The sequence below is a fragment of the Schistocerca americana genome, chromosome 7, assembly GCF_021461395.2.
Source record: "Schistocerca americana isolate TAMUIC-IGC-003095 chromosome 7, iqSchAmer2.1, whole genome shotgun sequence".
NCBI classification, from domain to species: domain Eukaryota; kingdom Metazoa; phylum Arthropoda; class Insecta; order Orthoptera; family Acrididae; genus Schistocerca; species Schistocerca americana.
The window spans coordinates 276,233,060-276,259,052 of NC_060125.1; the positions used below are offsets into that span (position 1 = coordinate 276,233,060).

Here is a 25,993-nt window from a genome sequence, read left to right on the forward strand (position 1 = left end):
CTACCAATGAATTAAAAGAACACAAAACAGCTTTCTAAGTTATAATACAAATAGGCAAAACATGAACTTCCTCTAAAGCAGTCAACTGTGTAGTAAAATTGCTCAAGTTTTTCGATGTAAGATACACACAAAATTATTTCAAGTATTATCTTTGAAAGCTGTGTGCTTTAATTCATTTATAGATCAAACTACAGTAGTCATTTTTATTACATTGTATTTTCGCTGTAAGGTACCACCAACCCAAGGGCATTACGACGAAAAACAGCCAACATCACATGTACGGCAGAAGCATAAGCTACATGCCTGTCTGAAGAATAACTTCCCGGTTTCGAAGTGTTAAAATGGCTGTTTGCTCTTAATGAAAAGGATTACTGATGGTTTTTATTTGTTTTTAAAAATTAACCTGTAACTGTACTAAGGTTAACTTCTGTTGTGATTGGCTTGACATTTTCTACGCCGTTCTGAAAAAATGACGCGAGGGCAAGAAGATATGCTGCCCGATACTCTGGAGGCTGCACAGGCCATCGCATCACATCGGCTGAGAGGAGCGCACGTAACAGAAGCAGCCAGCGCGCGCAGAGCGGCCGGGAATTTGTGAGGTAGCCTGTATTGGTGACGTAGCACACGCCTGCGGCCCGAGGCCGCGTGGAAGGGGATCGGAATGCGGCGGCGGCGGCCGCGGCCCCGCCGGCCTGCAGGAGGGGCAGCGCTGGAATGGTGTGAGGGGGGGGGAGAGGTGGGGTGGGGAGGGGGCAGCGAGGGGCTTTCCTTCCGGGGACATTCCTGTGTGGCGGCCGCGCAGCCTTCTGCCGCTGCGGCTACCGCTGTGGCATCACATCGCACAGCTGCTCGCCGCCCGCCGCGCACTCGCAGAGCGCTTACAGTGGTCACTGCTGACTTCCCCAGCTCACTTCCACTCTTCGTTAGCGCCTACAGTCGGCCGCCTGACTGACTTTATACGCCTACAATGTTCAGCCACGTCCAACAATCGGGCACGGATTCAGTCTCCTGCGGCCAAACATATGACGCAACATTCCTCTCGCTTTCGGAAGAATCCTGATTTCTTCCACAGCGAAACAACTATTTTAATTAATAAGAAAGGAGAATTAATTATATTTTGATCAGCAAACTTGAATAAATTTTTCATTCTGCACCACTTGATGTAATGAAGGGCAACTCTTCTACAACTTCATATACATCTGTACTCTGGAAAGCACCGTGAAGCGCATGGTACAGGGTACGTCCCATTGTATAAGTTACTGAAGTTTCTTCCCGTTCCATTCATGTACGGAGCGCGGGAAAATGGTTATCTGTATGTCTCTATGCGTGATGTAATTATTTTAATCTTGGCCTCACGATCCCTATGTGAGCGACACATAGGGAGTGTAGTATATTCCTAGTGTCGTTATTTATAGCCGGTTCTTGAAACTTTCTTAGTAGACGTTCTCGGGTTGGTTTACGCCTATCTTCAAGAGTCTGCCCGTTCAGTTTCTTCAGCATTTCGGTAAGACTCTACCATGGGCCAAACATGTGATCATTCGTGCTGTCCTTCTCTGTATAAGCTGAATATTCCCTGGTAGTCCTATTTTGTACGGGTCCCACCACACACTTGAACAATATCCTAGGACGGGTTGCACGAGTGATTTGAAAGCACACTCCTTTGTACACTGATGGCACCAATAAACCGTGTGTGTGTGTGTGTGTCCTATGTGTTTTCGTTTTGCGTGGTGCACAATTTTACATTTCTGAACATTTAAAGGTAGCCAATCTTTGTCTACTTTAAAATCTGATTAAGATCTGACTGAATATTTAAGCACCTTCTTCCTGGCCGTATTTCATTATAGATGACTGCATCATCTACAAAAAGTCTGTAATGATTAATATTGTCCGCAAGGTCATTAATATACAACATGAACATCAACAGTCCCAACACACTTCCCTGGGGCACACCCGACGTTATTTCTACATCTGACGGTGACTCTCCATCCAAGACAACATGCTGCGTCCTCCCTACCAAAAAGTCCTCAGTTCAGCCACAAATTTCACTTGATACCCCATATGATCGAACTTTTGACAATGAGCATAGGTGAGCTAATGAGTTAAATGCTTTTCGGAAATCAAGAAATACTACATCTGCTTGAGTGAATCTTCCTGCAGTGAGAATAAATGTGAACTATAAACAAAACAACGAACGCCAAGATCTACGTTTACATAATACATGATAAACATCTCGAGTGTGTGTGTGTGTGTGTGTGTGTGTGTGAGAGAGAGAGAGAGAGGGGGGAGGGGGAGGAGGGAGGGGGGCAGCGCGCCACGAACTACGAAACGATACGATATGAACGAGCATGTGATTTATGTATTTGGAAAGGCGAGTGGATCGCTTGTTGAGGATTCTCGATGGTGTGAGCCATCTGATACAAGAACAAAACATGGGACGCTATACTTGAATAATAAAGTGATTGACAGTTAAACATGGAAGGGAGTATGCTGTCAAAAATGGTTCAAATGGCTCTGAGCACTATGGGTCTTAACTTCTGAGGCCATCAGTCCCCTAGAACCTAGAACTATTTAAACCTAACTAACCTAAGGACATCACACACATCCATGCCCGAGGCAGGATTCGAACCTGCGACTGTAGCGGTCGCGCGGTTCCAGACTGTAGCGCCAAGAACCGCATGGCCACACCGGCCGGCGAGTATGCTGTCGGTTCGCTGTTATGCAATTACAGTGCAATTTTGACATCATTTTTGTCGTATCCTGCCCGCTCGTTTAATATAGGGTGTTTAGGAAGCTGTTTCCTCGGATAGCTAGACCAGTTCATGCAAATATTATTGAACCGTCCCGGCATTTGCCTGAAGTGATCTAGGGAAATCACGGAAAACCTAAATCAGGATGGCCGGACACAGGATTGAACCATCGTCCTCCCGAACGTGAGTCCAGTGTGCTAACCACTGCACCACTTCGCTCGGTGTTTAATACTCTGCATTTTTATTCCTCATCTTTACTATTTATTTCTCGACATAGTCACCCTGGCAACGAACACATTTCTCCCAACGTTAAACGAGTTTGTTGTGACGTCTCTGTAGAACGTTTGACTTTGTTGACGAAGACACAACCTCATCTTTGCTTACACCGCTTTATTATTATCAAAGTGATGTCGTCAAAGGTATTCTTTAATTTCTGGAAACAGATGAAAATCTGATGAGGCCAAGTCGGTACTGTAAGGTGGATGATCGGTGACAATGAACCCATGGCATCGAATTGTTATCGATGTCACAGCGCTCGTGTAAGACCTGGCATTGTCATGCTGAATGAAGGGCAGGATGCTCCGTGTGTGGACGAACCCTTCGAATTCGATAATCGATCGCAGAATTCTGTTTCTCACGCACGGACATTTTTACGTTACACACTGAGTTGTTACACACTAGAATTTGGAGCTCTCTAGCGGCAGAGGGCTGCAAACATGTAGACATGGGCCCCAAAAGGTATACTTTAAGAGCTATGAGGACTTGTTCAGTACAAGATACGTGTTTCACAGTGTCGAAGTTGAACAAGTGCTCCTAGCTTTTAATAAATGCGCCTTTAGAGCTCATTTTTATTAAACATATTTTTCTTGTTTTGTTCCATATTACCACCTCTCAAAACATAGAAATCCAAGAGCGTTCAGTAGAAAAGACGTTTCTCACAGTGGTGAAGATGAAACAGTGCTCACAGCTTGTAAGGTATGCATTATAGAGCGCATGTTTACCAGACATTTTTTTCTTGTTTTGTTCCGTAGTACCACCTCCGAAAATTTGTCGGTGGAGATCTGCTTCACCTTAGATATGAGCGTAACAGCAACTTGCAGTGGTCATAAATTCAATACAGAGTTCTGGCTGATACCAGAGAATGACCCCAAATATCAAGAGGCCTGCCACGAACAAAGACGCTTCCTCCAATGAGTAGGTGAAGTCAGGAAGCGCCTAATGGGAAAGCGTACGTAGTGCCCGCCCAGTGAACACTGCGGCAGCGAGTAAGCTCTCCAGCCGCCTCGCTGCTATTTGCGAACGAGGAGCCGCTGGGCTCGGCTTGGCGTGACGGACCGGGCGATAGCCTGTGACGCAAACGGCCGTGACCTGGTATTCCATTGCTTGCTATCATCGGCGGGGCAGAGCACGTGTTGTCCTGCGCACAGGCATTTCTTGGCGACCTTGCGTCGTGCGCTGCTCAAACGAACCGGTTCATCGACGGTGCTACGGCGATAAGCAATCCAGCATCAAAACTGCGAGATGTACGTGATACCAGTGCCAATTCAGCAGATTTGAGCACATTTTTACTTTGGGAACGCCGAGGGCACGCAGATTAGACGCTCACAGGCGAATTTCTTAGGGCACCGGCTGTTATGCAGCCGACGGAAGGGTAATACGAGGACTTGTTGAAAAGACACCTGCAACAATCCGACGCCTTGGGTTCACTGTCATCGATCAACCTCCATACAGTACCGACTTGGCCCCATCCGATTTTCATCTGTTTCCAAAAATTTAAGAACACCTTTAAGTACTTTTCTTTGATGATGATGGAGCGGTGCAAGTAGCAAAGTCAAAGATTCTACAGAGATGGTATCAACAAACTGGTCCCTCGTTGGGAGAAATGTGCTTCTGGCAAGAGGGACTATGTTGAGAAATAAGTATGCAGACATGAAGAATAAAGATGTAGAAGGTTGTTGAAATCTGTTTTATTTAAACAAACTTTTAAGAGTTTTAAACACGCCCTCGTGTTACAGACGTGAGCAGTGCTTTAGCTGGAATAAAATATTTATGGGAACTCTTCTTTAACGAAGTACGTGAGCCGCCCGTTGTGGCCGAGTGGTTCTAGGCGCTTCAATCTGGAACCGCGCGACCGCTACGGTCGCAGGTTCGAATCCTGCCTCGGGCATGGATGTGTGTGATGCCCTTAGGTTAGTTAAGTTTAAGTAGTTCTAGGGAACTAATGACCTCAGATGTTAAGTCCTAAAGTGCTCAGAGCCATTTGAAGTACGCAACTGCAGATACTAATTCCGTTTCCTACCGGTACTATTAGAAACATTCCTTGATTGTTAACTGCAATAAAATTTATGTACACAAATTTCGGCATAATATGTCTGGGAACGCCGTTCCCACCCAACTGGAGCACTGGCGCGCCCTTGTACAGGACCCAACAGACATTTCTATCGGTCCGGCTATCGCTTTTAGAGTGTCAATAGCTGCTGCCAGACACGTAGCAACTGTAAGAAGAAAACAGGTCTTCTTCTTAAGCATTTGATTTAAGAATCGATGTAGCAGCCTGCGTTAATTTCGTAATCGTTAGTATGGCGGAAGTTGAATCTGAAGTGCATTCCAAGCAGAAATTTCTCTCTTTCTTACACCTAGTAAATTCAGCACTTTGATTTCGTTTAGAGACGGTAGTATTGCTGTGTTACGTCAATTTAAACACCGAAAGATACACATAATGAATGAATTATTTCGAACTTTTTGAGGCAATGTCATCTTTTCATTAAAAGAATCTTCCTAAATAGGTGGTCAACTCTACTCTGCTGTTGCTTGCGTGGTGACGTGATAAACTTCCCAGAATGAAAGATAAACACGAAAACAAAGATAGATATGTACATAATGATTGCCTCATCAAAACAATATCTCTTGCAACTAAAACATGACATTTTGTGTAAGTCATGAGAGGTCACTGAGTGGACTTCAAATACCAGTAAGTAGTCAGCGACAGTTCTTCCTATGGGTGAAATAGATTTTCTTGCTACGAAATATATTTTTCCTTTTCATGAGTTAAATCACAGCCAGCTGTAGCTGCTCGCAAAATTACTAAATAATTGGGACATATGCGTAATGGCAGGCAGAGGTGATGACGATCAACGGTTGTACTGTAGCATCCAAAGTGATAGCGAGCTACCACGCGACTCCGCCTACGCGCCACGAAATAGCCTACTTGCTTCGCACCCCTCCCGATCGCGTCCCAGCCGTGTTTACAAACACTTGCCGGACAGGTCACGTGACTAGTGAAAGGCTGGCGTCACAGCATCCCCGCTGTGTTCCCGGAACACCACGCACTCACCCTCCAGCCCTCCAGCAGCTGGTCGTTCTCCCCCCTCTCAACCCAACCTTTCGTCTCACACACAAAAGCGACCCCACCCCTCTGGAGGGAGAGTCTGGAGCCGGCTGCATTCCAAGAATGCTTGGAAATCCTCAGCCCTGCCTTGGGCTGTTTTCCTTTTGTGCCTGGTCTTTTTGTATACACACTGGAATAAACAACTTCTTGGGGTATATGGCTTGTCTGACACGCAATCGTCAGGACGAACGTCATGTGCAGAATATCTCCACATTAATTACACTCGTCTAGATTCTCTGTGAGAAAAGAAACATTTACTTTAGCACAATTTTCCACATAACATAATAAAGCGAAACCTTTTAACAAAGACCCAGGAGACACTTTTGCAGATTCTTTTCGTAGAATTTCTCCGTCTCTCACAGTCAAATACATCAAGTTTACATTACACTAGAAAGCAGCAAAACGTGAACAGCAAACGCATATGTTAGTGGTATTGATATAGATTACCCAAGTGATAAAGTACTACGGCAAATTTTCGATCGAAGATTGAAGTACCAGTAAGTTAGGACTACAATATTCTGTACTTTCAACGCCATTACAGATGAACCATTTTTCTGTTCAACACGAATGGGAAAAGGGAGTATCCGTGGTCAGTTGGCATCCACTGTACGGGCATTCGCCTGAAGTAATTCAGAGAACCCGTGGGAAACCTAAATTAGGGTAGACAATCGTGGATTAGAATGCCAGTTCTAAAGACTATGAGTGCAATGTCTTAACCATCGTTTCACGAAATAAACACATTCAACATGTCGACTTTGTGCACATAAACAAATACACAGGTAAACTTACGCATCCTGTACGCTTTCATATTTTTGTCTGGACCATATCATACCAGGATTAAACGGAGAGTCGTTCCCAGACTTCGGTTCGGAGTAAGATTTTCGCACGGATGTTTCCTTGCTTTGTTGTGGCGCTTCAGAAAACGGGAAGTTTCAACCCAAAGCAATACTCTCTCTTTTTCCTGCTTGAGTAGCATTACGGCTTAATCAAGGAATGCATTCACGGTATAAAAGATACCGTTTAAAAGTACTACAGTATGTACTACATATACTGTATTGTAAATAAGGAAACACTACTGCAGTTAAATTCTCCATAGGTGAGGAGCATATCTACCTTCTCTTCGTTTGGTGTAATCGCGCCAACCTTCAGCTGAAAACGGCTGACTGAACGATCAGTGTGCAGCTACTTGTGTTTCCAATTGTTAATGTTAACTTCATCAAGTTACCTTGGTTACCTGCAGTGTATGCTAGTACAGTAAGGGCGAAAGAAAGATTGGGTTTAACGTCCCGTCGACATCGAGGTCATTAGAGACAGCACAAGCTCGGACGGTGTCAACGATGGGGTAGGGAATCGGTCGTGCACTTGCAAAGGAATCATCCCGGCATTTGCCTAGAGCAATTTAGGGAAATCACGGAAAACCTAAATCCGGATGGATGGACGCGGATTTGAATCGTCGTCCTCCCGAATGCGAGTCCAGTGTGCTAACCACTGCGTCATCTCGTTCGGTGCTAGTACAGGAGAGTCAAAGTCAATTTTGTGTCAAGTTTCTAATAACGTCATGTTTATGTGGATGGTACACTGTGAAACGTTCCTAAACAGGTCTTAAGAAGAGGAAGTGGATTACCGAAGACAAAATATAGGGTGAATTTTTAAAGGAGGTACCGCTTTTCATATCCTTGTAACGAACACAGATACAAGAAAGGCAATCGTACTAGTTAATTTTTTCCCTGATAACTAAACACATTTGTTTCATAAAACGTTATTTGCGGTGGTAAAGATAAATCGGACACCATATACTTCGGATTTCGCTCTTTTTTTCGTGTACGCGATAATATTTTGGAATTTTTGTTAAAAGTAAATCTATGCATACAGCAGAATGATCATAAATATCATGAGCTCTGCTAGGAACACAGACACTTCTTCCTAGCAGTAGCTTATCTAATTTTTCCCCTTGATCATTTTAGCACAATGCCGAAATGGTACCGTAAGCAGGACACAACACCTTCCTACCACGACTATACTGCAAACTCTAACAACTCCCCTTACTGTCCCCCCCCCCCCCCCCCTCCCGCGCCGCACAACTAAGTGACGTACATCTTAAGCTCATTTGACTATATGTGACACGTCAAAAGTACAAGAGCAGTATTCCAACTTTGCCAGTAGCCAGTAGCGCACAACGAAACGATGTATGGAGCACGTCTGGCGAGCCTACCAATATTCTCCCCATGCTCTTCCGGCCTCGCAGATGTTGTCCAACCATTCTGTGAGAGTAGGTAGCAATAATAGATTTGCGGGGAGTTTGAGAGTGGTCTTGGGGAGCTTAACGTGACAAGCTGAGTCGAAGTGTAAGACGGTTCGGTTGACGCTATTGGCGGGACACTTGTTGCAGATGAAGTGCCAGTGCAGCAAGGCAGGGGAGTGGTACGGCCAGGGCAGTCCAGTTACGCTCTGGGCTAACGGAGACGCGGCCAGCGACCGGCCGCCACACGTCAGTCTCTGGCGAAGCAGACGCGGCACATACTCGAGCGCTCTGCCGCCGGCTCGACCGCATTGAGGTCACTAAGCGCGGGCACATCCCACAGAGTTCACGAGGAACTACATCTACTGCTAAACGTCCCACCAACAACGATGTCATGGTGTCCAAGGGTAGAGGAGACAGGGGTTCGACGAGGGTGGGGAAGAAATCAGCTGCGATCTTTTTGAAAGTGTCCTAGTAAGATAACATGAAGTCAGTACATCATTATTGCAACCACCTCGTAGTTGTGAGTATAGCTATGAGCTGCGAAATGGGGGAGAACGCAACAGGGCAGCGCTCCTGTGTGTCATGGGTTCTACAAGCTTTTGGTGGGCTCCAGAAGCGTAAGGCAACACGCGTCTACGCACAGGACACCCAATTCCCGTAAATTACGGGCTGGTAGTTTCTGGGTGCGGAATGGCACCCGATTGCGTTCCAGGCATGATTTCACTGTCTTGCTCCTTAACCACTGTAGCACGATTCTGGTTTTGTAACACAGACAGTTATCCTGTTGGAAAATGCCATCGTCGACGGGGAAGAGATCAACCATGAAGGATTTCAGGTTGTCCACAATAATATGCATGTAGTCAGCAACTGCCACGGTGCCTTCGATCGCTACCAAAGATCCCATGGAACCCCGTTCGAATGTCCCCCACAGCACAATACTGCCGCTACCGGACTGCGTCAGTGGAGTGCCGGATATTTACCGTCGCAGGCATGAGTTCACTATGATGCTCCTCAAGCTAGTGTAGCATGATTCTGGCCTTGTGGCACGGTCAGTTAATCTGCTGGAAAATGCCATCGCCCACGAGAAGACATCAAGCATTAAGAGATGCAGACGGTCCGCAATAAAATTCACGTGGTCCACGCTTGTGACGGTGCCTTCGGCAACTACCACAGGTCCACAGAATACTATCTGAATGTCCCCTGCAGCACAGCGGTGCCCCCACTGGACCGCGCCGGTGGTGTCGTGCAAGTTCCGAACAGCCGTTAGGCTAGACGACGGCATTTCCGGACACGACCAGCGATCTGATGTAACAAGAACCGTGATTCATCCAACCACGCAACACGTTTTCACTGATCCACTGTCCAATCTCGATGTCCTCCTGTCCACTAGAGTCGTATTGACGATGTCTTTGAATCAGCATGGGAATACGCACTCGTCTTCTGCTACGGACTCAAATGTTCGGCCGGCCGGGGTGGCCGAGCGGTTCTAGGCGCTACAGTCTGGAACCGCGCGACCGCTACGGTCGCAGGTTCGAATCCTCCCTCGGGCATGGATGTGTGTGATGTCCTTAGGTTAGTTAGGTTTAAGTAGTTGTAAGTTCTAGGGGACTGATGACCTTAGAAATTAAGTCCCATAGTGCCCAGAGCCATTTGAAACATTCAAATGTTTGACAAACTGCTCTGAAGGTGTGCTACGAAAGACTTGTGCCTGTGATAGCCTCGTACTCAGTCGTCACATATGCCACATATCGCGGCCTATCCTGCTTTACCGACGGGCATGCCTCCGACATTCACGTTCTGTGATAAGGCGTGCATGTTCAACAACTTGTCGCATATTCGTGGTTTTGCCGGCCTTCACCAATTTTGGATAGACGCACATGACAGTGGAACGAGAATTGACGACCAGTTTAGTCGTTTTCGAGATGTTGGTTCCCGCCGGCCGCGGTGGTCTCGCGGTTCTAGGCGCGCAGTCCGGAACCGCGCGACTGCTACGGTCGCAGGTTCGAATCCTGCCTCGGGCATGGATGTGTGTGATGTCCTTAGGTTAGTTAGGTTTAAGTAGTTCTAAGTTCTAGGGGACTGATGACCACAGCTGTTAAGTCCCATAGTGCTCAGAGCCATTTGAACCATTTTTTGTTCGTTCCCAGTCGCCGAGTCATAACCATCTGCCCTTTGTGAAAGTCGCTTCTGTCAGTGGATTTTCCCATTTGAGGCCCATATCGTCGCTGGAATTACTCCCCATTCGTCTCTGCGCCGCTTAGATATTTCCCTTACCATATCAAGCGCGCGTAACGCCGTCAGGCGGCGTCCAGTCTAGCGATGGGCAGTCGTCGTGCTGCTTTGGCTTGTCAGTGTGTTTTACACATTGACACATGCGAAGTCCGCCAGCCGGTCTTCCGCTGCTCAGGGATCACGCTCTTCGGCTGCGTTGCGCGCGTCGTTACGACGTACTGCAGTGACGCACGAACGCGAACGCGCTGTGGGTGTTTCCGGAATGCGGCGCGCACGCAGCGCCGTCAACTCTGACCTTTGGCGCGCACGTCGCCCGTCCGACGACTCGGCGCTCGGCCGCGCTCCTGAGCGGACCTTCGCCGGTTACGTCCCAGTCGGTGGCAGCCGCTGGTAGCGTCTCCGACAATTCGTAGTTGCGACGGTAAAAGCGGATATGAGAGACTGGCGTGGCAAATTAACCCCTGTTCACACTGGACATCAACGGGGCGGACGTCTACATTAAAGCTTCTCGGAAGGCGTTCTCTCGTAGCCGTTGCTTGAAGAATGTGACGAGGTTTAATCGTAGCCTACAAATTCCATTTGTTTCTAGAGTGTTTTCGTAAGTTCTTTTTGGCTTTTTTGTGTGTGTATCTGCGGGAGGAGGGGGGGGGGGGGGAGTTGCGGTTAATCGGCGGATGTGCTAGGTACCAGTCTAGTTGGAGGTGGTGTGCGGACTACTGGCGGAATGAATTTTCCAACCCAGTTGTCGGATCTTAAAATCTTACTGAAAGTGGTTACGTAATTTAAGGCTTTTAATCACTGAGTTTGTAGTAGTGGGAAGTTTAGCACCGTTTCGGGGATGAAAGTTAGGCTAGCGATCCTCATGTAGTTTGAGTTGATAATGTAGCAGTGAAGATAATCAGTTTGGTCCTCCAATAAAGATTTCCGACCAAATTAGTCTGCAGAGCAATATGTCGTGTAATTTGTCGCGCTCACCGCGCATCGTCAAGAGTGTGTGGTTTCTGGTCGCGACTATATCTCTGAGAGCGGATGGCAGAAAGCAAGGAAGGCGTCTCGTCGACATCGAGGTCATTGAGACGCAACGTAGACTGATTGTTGCAATAATGGGGAAGGAAATTGATCGTGATCTATCGAAGGAACCATACCGGAATTTGCCTGGAGCGATTTAGTGAAATCACGAAAAACCTAAGTCAGGATGGCCGGACGTGGATTTTAACCGTCCTCCTTCGGGGTCAGAGTCTACTGTACAAACCACTGCACCACTTCGCTCGGTCGGAAGGAACGTTTCAAATATTACATCGTCAGCAGTCTCTTTAGCTCCATACGAGGATCTTATAGACTGTGCAGAACTGCCGTGTGTGCAACTAATGCTAGCAATAGGGACATAAAGGCAATCAAATTGTCTTCATTATTTACTGCTTTCCTTTTGATCTGTGGCGACAAAAATCAAACGAGAGTGTAACTACTGTTGCTAATGTATTATGCTTACCACCAGACTAATTTTCCTTGAAACGGCGACGAAAATCAACAAACGAAACGTGTGAGAATCGCTTCAAACTTGATAGCAAAATACTGCGTAGATAGCGAAACACACAAATGTAGACTTTTTAACTGCGAGGAAACACGACAGAAAGTGCTGCCAAGATCTGGATTTAACCCAAGAGTGAGTGACATTCCCACTCCTTGCAGTAATTTGGAGCTGCACGATTACGGACGAAATTTTTTTTTCACTGTTGTAATGCTGATGACATTTGGGAATTCAGTTGACACCGACCGCCCTTAAAAAGTAAGAAGATGGTAGTGAAATGGCTTCGCGACTACGATGTCGTATAACACTAGCCCCCTTGCAGAAGGTTCACACTAGCTAAATTGTATACGGAAACCGAACGCGATTCTGTTGAAAAAATTATCCCAGCATTATGACTTGATACCAAGGAGAACCTAAATCTGGATGGTCATACGAGGATTGGAATTCCGCTTCTTTTCGCATTTGAACCCCTGCACCATCATACACACCTCAGACATAGCACAGAGTCGATAATGTTACTTTGAGACTCTGCTGATGAGAGAGGAAGGAAGTTGACAAGTTTCTTGAGGTATGCCATATTCACCTGGAGCCACACATTTATGATTAGATCTCAAAAAGGTACCAAACAGAGGCAGTGTCCTACTATTCACCCGTTGTTCCAAATAGTCTCAGACGTTTCCTGTGGAATTAAGATCGGCTTATGTAGCAGGCCAGTCGAGCTGCGATAGTGGGCCCTAGTGCTCGTCTAATAAGGAACGTAGGAGTGCAGCCCTGTTAATATGGGGTTTTTTGGAAGACGAGAGTGTCCATAGCATATTTATCATGAAGACGTAGAGGAAAGGTCAACCCTAGGTTATCGGTAATGTTAAAATAAACATCGTGTTCATATTTGTAGAACTCGGTTGTCCCTCGGACCACGTCGTAAGTTCTGCACGATATTTAGGCAAACAGACTCGCTGTCATCTCAAGGTTATGACCTTAAGATGCCAGCGAATTTTTTTGCCGAGATATCGTGCAGAACTTACGACGTGACGTGGATGGACATCTAATTATTCTACAAGTTAGAAATACGCCGGGAAAACATCGGACGGCGTATTGTGGTATATGTCCACGGGAACCTGAATGAGCAGACCCACGTCATGGTACAAAAAATAACACGAACGCATGACAGAACCTCTACTACAGCACATTAGCAGCTCATGGGCTTGTGGTTAGTGTTGCTGACTCTCGATTACGTGACACCGGGTTTTATTCCGAGCCGGGTCGGGAATTTTCTCCGCTCGGGAGTGGGTGCGTTTGTTGCTTTCGTCATCATCGGTGCGCATGTCGCCGAAGTGGCGTCAAATAGAATGACTAGCACCAGGCGCCCGAACTCCTCAGAAGGGACTTTCGGCAGAATATGCCACACACACACACACACACACACACACACACACACACACACACACACACACGCACTATGCACGGTAAAACACTTCATTTGGCCACCGGGGCGCTCTACGCCTTGTATCATTGGAGAAGCGTTGTTTCGCCCACCGTAGACGCGCAGTTTCATGTGCTCCAGTGACCAATGACCTTTTGCGAGCACCCATGTCCATTGCATACAGTTCCCCTCACTAGTTCATTCGAAAACTGGTTGAGATGGACCTGTATTCACTGACAGCAACAATTCCTATGAGGCGTGAAACCGATTGTCATTGTGAAGCCTAACACCCGTCTCCGGTCCCTCTCGGTTAGGGTGTTCTTACGACAAGGTGATCCTACACGGCGGACAGCTTGATTCACAATGTGATCGTGGATACGTCGAAACACTAGAGCTCCTTTCTGTCATTCTGCAAACGTCTCCACACCGACCTGTCTTAAGCCGTCTTCTCGTGAGACGTGAAAACCTCTCATGAGACGTGAAAACGCACGTCGACGCTACCTCCTTCAACCTTTTTTTCACCTTTTGTTTTCTAAAATATTCCGGGTCTTTCTCATTAAATAAACTGAATTATTACCTCCAGTAGTCGGTGTTATTATAAATAACGTATTTACGGCAATTCTTGTTGCATAGGCCAATGACTGGAATGTTTCCCTATTGGCCATACATCATAATATCCTCTTCCATTAGAATGAAATTACCAAAAGAATCCCGATCTTGAAACGTGTGTGATGAGGTACGTTACTTTACAGGATGGTAGTCAACACAACATCGAGAATGTGGATATTATACATGCGAATTGGTTCAAATGGCTCTAAGCACTATGGGACTTAACATCTGAGGTCATCAGTCCCCTAGACTTAGAACTACTTAAACCTAACTAACCTAAGGACATCACACACATCCATGCCCGAGGCAGGATTCGAACCTGCGACCGTAGCGGTCGTGCGGTTCCAGACTGTAGCGCCTTTAACCGCTCGGCCACTCCGGCCGGCGAGATTTAGCAGTTGGTTTCAGAGCGTGCAGCAATCATGACGGACGCCACGTCTGGTGCGCTTTGTGGTGACAAATACGTCCCATGTGAAGTCGACTTTACTGCGCTGAATCCAAATAACGGACTGGCGCATACACACCACTTCACTGCCTTGACATAAGTCAGCAGTGGAGGGTCACATGACCACGTGACCAGTTCTACGCCGTCTACAGCAAAGACCAGTGTGCTCTTTTAAGGTGGTGACTAATATTTAGAGCTTAGCTACGGCTAAGCACAGACGGCCGCCTGCCTGCGAGTAGAGTGTGAGGGAGCGCAGCGTGTGCTGGTCCGCTGGCGCCGTCCGCGCACAGTGGCTGGAATGCCGGCCGCGCCGGCTGTGGGGCGGGAGAAAGTCAAGCCCGGCTCGGCTCGCCTCGGCCGGGGCCGAACGCGGCGCCGCCGCAGGCCCTCGCAGCCAGCAGCCAGCAGCTTCCCGGCCCTGCGCTTCTCTGCTCCTCGCATCAACTTTCTCGCGTGCCTCCCGCGCCACGCCGTACCGCGCCGAGTAGCGGCAGACATCTGCGCACGGGGTCGCGCTCGCCAACCTACAGCCCGTTTCTGCCGTCCCTCCGTCGCCCAGCACAATGCAAGCGACACGACAAAAGTACACTGCTCAAAAGAATTAGGGAACACGAGTTTGAGCGTCTCCCACACTCTAACTGAGCAATAATAGAGGACTGGATACGTTGCCAAATATACCTTTATCTTTCAGGAATTAAATACACAACAAAACATAATTATATTCTCGAGCGTTTACGTAAAAAGAGCTGAAACGTCCGCCCAACATGTGTCGAAAACGAAATGGAAACAATCATTCATCTCATCATCCTGGGTACTTTTCCTTGGACTTTGAGGCCTTCAGTACAGTGTATGTCCTCCGCTAGCGTTTCTCACTGTCTCGTACCTACGTGGCACGCTCCGTATAAGTCTATAGACATCAACATCTGGTATCTGTTACCATTCTTCAATGAGAGACCATCAGAGTCTGTGGTGGAACACGATGACCACGAACATGTCTGTCAAGAATGTCCCACATATGCACTCTGGTGTTTTGGTTGTGACTCACCGCCGGCCATTCTGTTACTTCAATGTCCGCGCTTCGCAAAACAGCCCTGCTGACGCCCACCGCGTAGGCCCTGGCATTAGAAGGAACCACGGCGCGCAGGAACCACCAAATGGTCCAACGGGATCTGTTCGATGTACTGCTTGGTCGTAAAGCGACCATGGACAGCGACAATATACGTATGGCTGTCAACACTGAAGCCTCCCAACATCACAGAACTCTGGAAATCTGTCGATTTCCTAGACAATATTTGACAGGTACCATTCCGCAAGGGGTTCCGCATACGAACACGGCCATCACCTTACGTCAGAGGATATCTGGACCCGTTTGTGAATAGTACTTTTCGCCTATGATGAAATCTGGAACACGGCGCCACAATTAACATACAGCAGTACATGGACACTTCGCAAAAATTGAAGCGCGGCATCAAGTCCAAACGCCCAGGAAACTGTGTTGCAGGATAATGTCCGCCAACATGTAGTCAAGGTTGTTTCGACTAAGCTGTACAAGTTTCGCTGGGAACCCCTTACACACTGTCTCCGTACGAGCTATGATTTATCTTATCTTCCTTCTCCTTACGCGAAATGTACGTTGGCGGCCGTATAATCGTTCTGCAGTCAGCTCCAAAGGCCGGTTCTCTAAATTTTCTCAATAGTGTTTCCCGAAAATAACGTTGTCTTCCGTCTTGGGTTCGCATTTGAATTCACGAAGCACCACTGTAACAGTCACGTGTTTACTGAATCTAGCGGTGAAACAGGCAGCAGCACGCTTCCGAAATGATTCAATTGAAGTCTTTCTGGTACTGATCCCAAACACTCGAGGAGGTTTCAAGAATGTGTCACGCTAATGTTCTATATACGCTTACCTTCGCAGATGAACGACACTTTCCTCAAATTCGCCCCATAAACCGAAGTCGACCATTCACCTTCCCTACTACCGTATTTACTTGCTCGTTCCATTTCATATCACTTTGCAACACCAAGATATTTAATCGACGTGACATCTCAAGCAGAACTCTGCTAATGCTCTATTCCAAAATTAGGGAGTTGCTTTTTCTCCTCATCCGCGCATTAACTTACATTTTTCTACATTAGAGGTAGCTCCCACGCATCAAAACAACTCGAAATTTGGTGTAAGTCGTCTTGTATCCTATTGTCACTCAACAATGACACATTAGAGCATCATCAGCAAACAGCCGCAGATTGCTGCCTACCCTGTCCGCCAGATCATTTGTGTATGTGGAGAACAAGAGCGGTCCCATCACTTTTACCTGGGTAGCTCCTGACAATACCGTTGTCTCCGAACATTCGCCGTTGAGGATAACGCACTAGGTCATATTACTTAGGAAGTCTTCCAGAAACTTATATATCTGAGAACGTAGTCCGTATACTCGTATCTTCGTTAACAGTCTGCATTCAAACGCTTTTCGGATATCTAGGAATATGGAATCTGCCTGTTGCCCTTTATCCATAGTTGGTAGTATACCATGCGAGAAAACTGTAATCTGAGTTCCGCACGAGCCATGCCTTCTAAAACCGTGCTGATATGTGGACGAAAGCTTTTTGTCTCAAGGAAATTTATTATATTCTGCTGATTTGTGAACGGAAGATTTTCCGTCTCAAGAAAATTTATTATACTCAGACTCAGAATATGTTCAAGAATTCTGCAGCAAACCGACGTAAGGATATTGGACAGTAAATACGCGGATCCGTTCTTTTACCTTTCTTATAAACAGGAGCGACCTGCGTTTTTTTCCAGCCTCTTGGGACTTTGCTCTGGGCGAGATATTCGCGATAAATGCATGTCCCGTAAGAAAGGGCCAAATGCCTAGTTGTACTCTGTAAAATCGAATTGGGATTCCATCCGAACCTGGGGACTTGTTGTTTTCATCTCTTTCAGGTGTTTCTCTACACCAGGGATGTTTATTACTATGTCGTCCATACGGAAGCTTCCGCGATAGTCTAACGACAGTAGGCATGTACGAGTCTCCTGCCGTGCGTGATTTCTTAAATGCGAAATTTGGAACTTCCGCTTTTTTGCTGTGTTCTATTGCCTGCTACTTTCACAATTTCTACGAGTGTATTCCAGACAACATCGTCAAATGCTTTATCCAGCTATTTCGCTTCTTCTATCTCTGTCCAGACACATTCACAAATACGTGGGCAGCAGAAACTTTTTTTTTTTTTTTAAGCAGTATGCTTCCAAGTAGGAACCACTGGCACGATATCTCTGGCAGAAAGCAGCCTCGCCGAAGCCAGAAGTGTGCCTCGGACGGAGAGGATGGGCGCGGCTGGCGCAGCTGCAGCTGTGTGGCGTGAGCGAGCTCGCGGCGGCTCGGCGGCCGCGTGGCAGCTGTTTGTTACACACGGCACGCGTTATCTCGCCGCTCGCATTCCTCGGGTCAGCGCGCCCGCCCGCCCAGCAGATAGGCCGGCGGCAGCGCAGGCCGCACAACACGGCTGTCTGCCACCAGCGCCCGCTCGCCTGTCCTTACCACCAGCCTAAACTAAAAGTTCGCACAGAAACTACCAGCAGCTAGTGTTGTTGTCGTGGTCGTTAGAAGTCTGGTATCATGCTGCTCTCCACGGTAGTCTCCCCATCTCTATGTAGCTACCGCAAACTATATCCATGGGAGCCTGCTTAAGGCCGTCCTGTCAAGGGTCGTGAAAACATACTTTCACGAGGATCTGGTGACGTCACAGCATGGAATTCAGATCCCTGCAACGGTGACGTCACACTAGTTGCCTTGTCTGACATACCTCGCAAACGCTCGGCTACGTCTGGGACCAGGCGGAAAATCGGCACGCAGTGAAAAGGTACCCAATACAGTCCTTAACTTTGTCATATGTTATCAACAGGGGCTAAGTATTAAGTTGGTTTTAAATAGTAACTCGCTCCCGACTGCAGACAGTCGTGGCAACTCGTACGACCTTGTGTCACGTGCTGTGACGTACCCCACAGGGCCCATATACCTCATTGCCCCAGCGGAATTCCACGTTTCACTACATTGCGAAGTGTGAAATGAAGAATCTGGCATGGCAGATTTTTGCCTCCTGGAGAGAAACTTCGCTAATGGGATGGGCAATGGTTTTATGTCACAAGTAAAACCTACAAGACGCCATACTGTGTACGTTAAACTACGTATTTGGTGTTTTTTTTATTATTACAGAGAATACGATATGAATATGAGCTGTTTCAAAGCATCAGCACACTGAGGATCACTTGCAAAAGCATCGATTTAGCTACAATTAGTTGTAATAAAATGTCAGGAAACTACACATCCGTAGTTAAAGTGTTCCCATATTTGATGCTTTTATTGTTATAACTTGTGTGCTATGAAAGCATACTCTTTCAGTGCTACAGCACAATGTTGACTATAAAAAATGTGGCGTTTTTGCTATAATTGGTCACAGTTAAATATCAAACAATGACATTGGTAGATAAATCCGTTACACACTGTATACTATACACGGTGATTCAGTTGCCCCCACCACTGGGTTTTAAGCAACCCACAACTCCTTCAGATACCGCGTGCAAGATGCCCAAACTATTAGTCCTATAGAAAAATGAACAGGACCCTCTTCAAGGAAATTTAAATTGGTTATTTCTGTACTGGGATACGTTTTCGTTAGAGGTCATAGTTTTCGTATTATTCAAGAAAAATCTACAAAGTGACCTTCAAACGCGTTTTTCTTGAGTAACTTGAAACCCATGTACTCCAGTAGGAATGTATCCCAATACAAAATTTAGCTACATTAAATTTGCTATTAAAAAGTTCTATTCATTTTTTCTGTAGGACTAATAGCTTGCGAGTTGTATAAAGCCGATCGGTAGGGGCAGCTTATTCACCCTGTGTAACTGAGGCGCCGCTACCATATCGAAGTTGTAGCGTAGTTGATACTGTCGTGAATTATAGAGAGACAGATGAGCATTCGTCAATAGCCATTTGTAAATGATTCTGGATCTTTCTTACTAATTTAAACGAAGTATTATCTGCAATAGTCGATGTAATTTGTTATAAATCATGTATTTGCTGCAATTCTTATTGCATAGGGCAACGACTGGAATGTTTCCCCGTGGCCAGAAATCTTAACGTAACTGCAAGTCTATATCAGAAAGTAAATACCAGTTATACATTGGAAGTTTTTGCTATTTTGAAACTTTGTGTACTATGTACTAACTGCCTCAGGTTTGTATCTTTCCAGTAAATGTTGTCTTCAATGATGGTGAGCAGCTTCGAAATAATCTCCTCTTCCATTCAAATGAAATTACGAAGCGAATCGTAAATTCAGAGTGATGATAGCCAATACATAAACTGACATTAGACACTATATTCAATTTAAAACCGAAGAGGTGATGAAGATTGAGTTCAGTTAACGAATAAAATCTACTAGTATGTGTCTCAGATGGTTGTACATCATTATGCAGTGTTCCTCTATCGGCAATTCGCTGTCCATGCCATCGACGACTCCGGAAGTTTCTTCGCGATTTTCTCCGCTCTTCTTCGATAATCGCTAACAGAGTTAATGCAAATATTTTTTCACGAAGGCACTGACCGTCTCATCTCACAATGCGTTGAATGTCTTCACAGTTATCGCGGTGACTTTTGTAATAATAAACAGCTTACTTACTTTTTTTCATCTGTCTCGTTTTCATTTCACTGTCCCTAATGTGTTGTACTGACTAGAGTTGTTCCCAGAAACTAACACAACCAAATTATTTTGTTCAACGTAGATATTTTTCCTAATTTACGTAATTGTTGCTTACTGCTTTATCACGATCTCTCAGGTTTCTGCCAGAAGAGTGCCGCAATAGTACTTCATATCTCCCACACATTACAGCAACCATGAAAAATGTACTAAAATAACTTTTGAATAAGAGACGATATTTCGTGCTCGATGATTAAATTATGCGAGGATATATTTTTCTAACGTAGATTTTCCAACCAGCGAAACCGTCAGTAGAGTGAGGTGACTGCGCAACGTCATTCACTGTGAGAAATTTCAACAGCGGATTACCTCTGGGAATTCCTGAGTAATTCGTTTAAATTTCTCTGCTGCGGTCACGCCACCGGAATTCTCCCGGCCGGGCAGCTCTGGTCTGGAATGTCGATGAGGAAACTGAGTCACTGTTGACACATTAATGTAACAGGGTCTGGCCTTCAGCTCTTCGAAGCGGAGGAATGAACACAGCACTCCACTCAATTCTCTAGTTTTAAGGCTGCAACTAACAGAAGGCTTTCGGGAAAAAAATGGTCAACCGACGACGTAGCGAAACAATAACTACAGCGTTGCTGCCGAACAGTCTTATGTCTGCGGAGCTGAGAAAATGAGTTCCAGCAACATCCGTGACAGGAAAATCTTTTCACGTCATTTATAGACAAAAGACGGGAATCTGAAACATGTTTGGGGACATGCAAAATTGTACAGAGTGGTCAGTGAGTCGCATTTTATGAAGGTGAACGTCACTTGTTTAGAACTATCTTCTAGTACAGGCAGCTACTGGCAGCGCCTCTTCATTCCGTTATCGGACTGCACACAGAGAGGTCGTGTGCGTCAGAAGATCCTTACGTGCTTATCTCAGCGTCCCAGTACAGTGCCATGGCCCTCCATATGAGCCGCGACGAATGGGACGTACAACGATTCTGCGAACGACGATGATGTGATTGCAGCAGAAAAGTAGCATGTTTAGACAGCGTACGTGTATTCATCAAAACACTGTTGCATCGAACATTCACAAGAGGTAGTAGAAAAATGCAGCCACCCATTTTATCTCGCAATGCAGAACATTTGAATAAGTTACTAACATTATAAAACGATATATTTCTGGAGGCCAAGATAGAAGTGCATATGTTGTTTTTGATACATATGTAATTTCCTAACACGTTTGGAACAAGGCGATACAACGTGTTTTCTATTACTTTCACGGTGCTAAAATCACGTATATTATTTACGACGCAGCTGTGGTGCGTTCAAAATTTAATGACAGGCGTTTTACACCACTGCAACGAATCGGAAGGGTGCTCCGACTTCGTGAGAATGCAGGATCTGAGTAAATTTAAAGCACACGGTACTTGCTCGTCACGGATGGAAACATGCTGCGGACTTCGGGAACTGTTACAATTTGGATATCAAAGGTGCTATATAATGTAAGACCTTCTGTCAGCTGCTGACATACAAGATTTATTGCCGAGCTTCAAATGGCAGAGTGTTAACGAGTAACAGTGGAGACTCTGTGAAAGATGGGAGGGAGATGTCAGCTACTGTTTGCATTGTGTTGTGAAATTGTTCTAAATGTAAGAGGGATTGTGAGAGGTGTTCCTAGTTCCATAACAATAGGGCAAGCACTTTGATTACGTGAGGATTTTTTGATCTAATGAACAGGAACGCAGAAAACATTGTGTGTGTGTGTTACTACGTCACGCTACTGCCTTACGTGACGTAAGTAGTTCCCAAGAGAACATACATCCGCAAAACGCGGATATAAGCCGTAGCACGGCCCCACTCAGACAGGCCATATCATCTAGTACGACAATGCCAAAAAAGACAGCATCAGGACTTTGGTACAATCGCCATCCAAAGAGCCCAACTCGGCATTCCAATAATTATGTTAGTCATCTCTCACTAGAAGCTGGATTAGACCACGTTCGGTACGTACACTGCAGAGCTTTCTTTCAGACGTGTGAGTGTGATATCGTCCGTGTAACTGGTTCAGAGAGTGTGAATATGAGGAGGACAAGCACCGAAGGTTTCACCAGACTTGACGTCCCTTACATGATGGGCGGAACGCCATCAATAGTTTCACATCACGAGTTACTTTGAATATGTGACGAGCATTGCCGAGGTTATTAACGTACGCCAGACTGGTGACCAGGCACTGTACGCCGCCACTTCTCATTCCCTTATCTTGCACCACGACAGTTCGAACCGTCTGCCTCTGGAATGTCAGCACGTGACAGTGTGTTAGCAACTTGTGAAGGAACGGTTCACAAATGAGAGTGATTCATAAATTACATCGCAAGAGAAACAGACAACGATGCAAATCTGTACATGTTACTAAGTTAAAGCCAGCCACCCCTGCCACGTTTTTCTGTCTCAGGCAGGAACTATTGTACGAGTTTTGACACCGTTTTCACTAATAGATAAACTGATTCAGAGACAGATTTGTGTATACAAACTGCTTATTAAAGCTACGCCAGACAAATCGACCAATAGTAGAGACGTACTGCTGCACGCGCGAAGTCGGGGCGGGTCGCTAACTAATTCTAAAGAGACAGGCACCGCATCGTACCTGATTTCCTAAATTGTTTTGATTGTAGAAAAAGTTACTGTCTTCCACATGGTAGTAGGAACATTCTAATTATTCTTTTCCATTTTATACAATTCACAGGGGCTTCACAGAGGAAGAGCGACCAGGACGAGAAGTTATTGAGATGGTCGGCTCGCCTGTGAAGTAGTCTTAAGCGTGATCATATGTGACGCGTTTCTCATCGCGAAGCACGTCAGATGAGATTTCCGTCGTGGCTGTCGCACGCTCTGAAACGACCTGCGACATCTCACGAAACGTGCTCCTCGTAGTGATTTACGACCGCGGCTCCCACCAACGGCACTTCTCGCCTGCATCTGACTCGCACATCACACAGTTTCTTTACAAATGGAAGCGCGTAGCAACCTCCGTTAATTCTGTTAGCGATTTCGAAGAAGAGAGTAGAAAATCGCGAGGAAGATTCTAGACTCATCGATGGCATGAACAGCTAATTGTTGGTAGAAGAACGCTATATAATGCAGCACGACGATCTGGGGTACCTATTAGTAGAGATTATTCGTTAACTCAATTGAATCTTCAACCCATCGTCGGTTTTAAATTCAATGCATTTAAAGAACTGTGTCTAATTACAGTTTGCGCATTCATAATAACCACATTCTCCATCTTGTTGTATTGACTACCATCATTCTGAAAAAAAAACGTACTTTAAGTTTCAAGATCGGGATTCGTTTCGTAATTTCATTCAACTGAAAGAAGAAATTGTTCTGAAGCTGCTCACGATCACTGAGAAAGACATTTACTGGGAATATACAAACACGAGGCAGTACACAACACCAAGAGATAGATACATATATTTTCCACAATGATTCATGTCAGCAGTAACTTTCTGCATGTAACGTGTGTTTACATACTGGCGTAGGCTGGCAGTCACATGAAGATTTTTAGCCACTAGAGAAACATTCCAGTCGTTGGCCTATGGAACAAGAATTGCAGCAAATACCTTATTCATAATAAGTAATATCGACTACTGCAGATAATACTTCTATTAAATTAATGAGAAAGACCCGGAATCTTTCAGAAAACAGAAGGTGAAAAAGAAATTGGAAGTGGGTACCAGCAAACCCAGTACCTGTCTCTTTACAGTTCACGACATCATCAACCACGCTACAGCTTCGATATGGTAGCGGCGTTTCAGTTATGTAGTATACAGTGTAATAGCTGTATCTACAAATGTCGTTATCTGATATTTAACTATAACAAAAGTATCAAAAACGACGCGCTTTTGATAGATTATTAATTTACTGTAGCACTGAGACGGTATACTTTCACAGCACACAAGTTATAACACTACAAGCATCAAATACAGGAAGCCTTTACCTCCCGTTACGTAGTTTCAAGTCATTTTATTACAGCAAACAGTACCTCAAATGACGCGTTTTCGAGAGATACTCGATTTGCTGATACTTTGAAACAGCTTCTATTCAAATCACGTTCTTTATAATAAACAAAACAGCAAATACAGAGTTTAACTCCGAACATTATGGCGTCTCGTAGGTTCTGCTTGTGATGTAAAACCGATGCCGCATCTCACTGGCTACATTCCTTTCCATGAGGCCAAAATCTGACGTGCCCGATTCTTCACGTGACGTGTCGCAGTATAACGGAACATGGATTTCCACGCTCTGACGCCACCAGCTCCTCGTCCACGTGGGTTTCCACGTCCTGTGAGAGGGCGGCTTTAAAGCTAAACTGCCCGCCATGCGTTCAACATGTATTGCCAGTGAGGCTAAGACACGGCACATTTTCTGGCAGCTGGTCGCCCCTGCTGTCGGAGAATCCAGAGGCGGCTCCCCAGTGGCTGTCTGTGAGCGCGGCTACGGGCGGCTCACCTTTAGAAAAGGCAGCGGGCGGCGGGCGGCAGGTATTCGCAGCTGCCGCGTTCCAGCGCCGGCTGCGGCTGCCGCCTGAGAAAGTCCGCCCTCCAGCTCCAGCGCCACCCGCATGCCGCAGCCGGCCTCTTCCAGCGCGCGCTCTAGACCACTCTGGCTTTCCGCCTGGAGCCATACCTGACGCTGGCTTTGTAACGACGCAGTGGCCCCTCTACACAACCTGCGTCTCTCAAGGGAAGTGGTACTCATTATTGTCCAATTGGTGGTGCACCCACAAAACGCGGCACTTTAACGAATAAAAACAACGTTTATACATTAAGGTGACGAAAGTTCTGGGGCTGTGATATCGAATATACAGACGACGGTAGTATCGCATACGCAAGGCAAAAGGGCAGTGCACTGGCGAGCTGTCATTTGTACTCAAGTGATTCGTGTGAAAAGGTTTAGGGCGTTATTATGATCACACGACGGGAATAAACACACTTTGAATGCGGAGTGGTTAGAGCTAGAGGCATGACACATTCCATTTTTGAAATCGTTTGGGAATTCTATATTCCGAGATCCACAATGTCGAGAGTGTGCCGAGGATACCAAATTTCGAGCATTACCTCTCAACATGGACAATACAGTGGCCGACGGCCTTAACTTAATGACCGAGAGCAGCGGCGCTTAAGTAGATGTGGGACGTACGACGAACGTATCCGTTAGGACAGTGCGGCGAAATTTAGCGTTAATGGGCTCTGGCATCAGACGAACGACGCGAGCGCCTTTGCTAACAGCACGACGTCCCCTGCAGAGCCTCTCCTGGCTCGTGACCATATCGGTTGACCCTAGACGACTGGAAAACAGTGGCCTGGTCAGATGAGCCCCGATTTCAGTTGGTTAAAAGATGATGGTAGGGTTCGAGTGTGGTGCAGACCCCACGAAGCAACGGATCGAAGTGGTCAACAACAAAGCACTGTGGAAGCTGGTGGTGGATTCATACTGGCGTGGGTTGTGTTTACATGGAATGGACTGGGTCCTCTGGATGTTCGGCTACTTGGAGACCATTAGCAGCCATTCATGGACTTTATGTTCCCAAACAACGAAGCAATTTTTATGTATGAGAATGTGCCATATCACCGGTCTGAAGAACATTCTAGACAATTCAAGCGAAAGATTTGGCCACCCAGATCCCGGGAC

At 46.1% G+C, this 25,993-nt stretch overlaps 1 protein-coding gene across 1 annotated transcript in view; it reads right to left on the minus strand.

The window, feature by feature from the left end:
* LOC124621931 (protein kibra) overlaps positions 1-25,993 on the minus strand; it is a 203,782-nt gene that overhangs the window by 137,194 nt on the left and 40,595 nt on the right. The gene's annotated exons all lie outside the window — the stretch shown is intronic.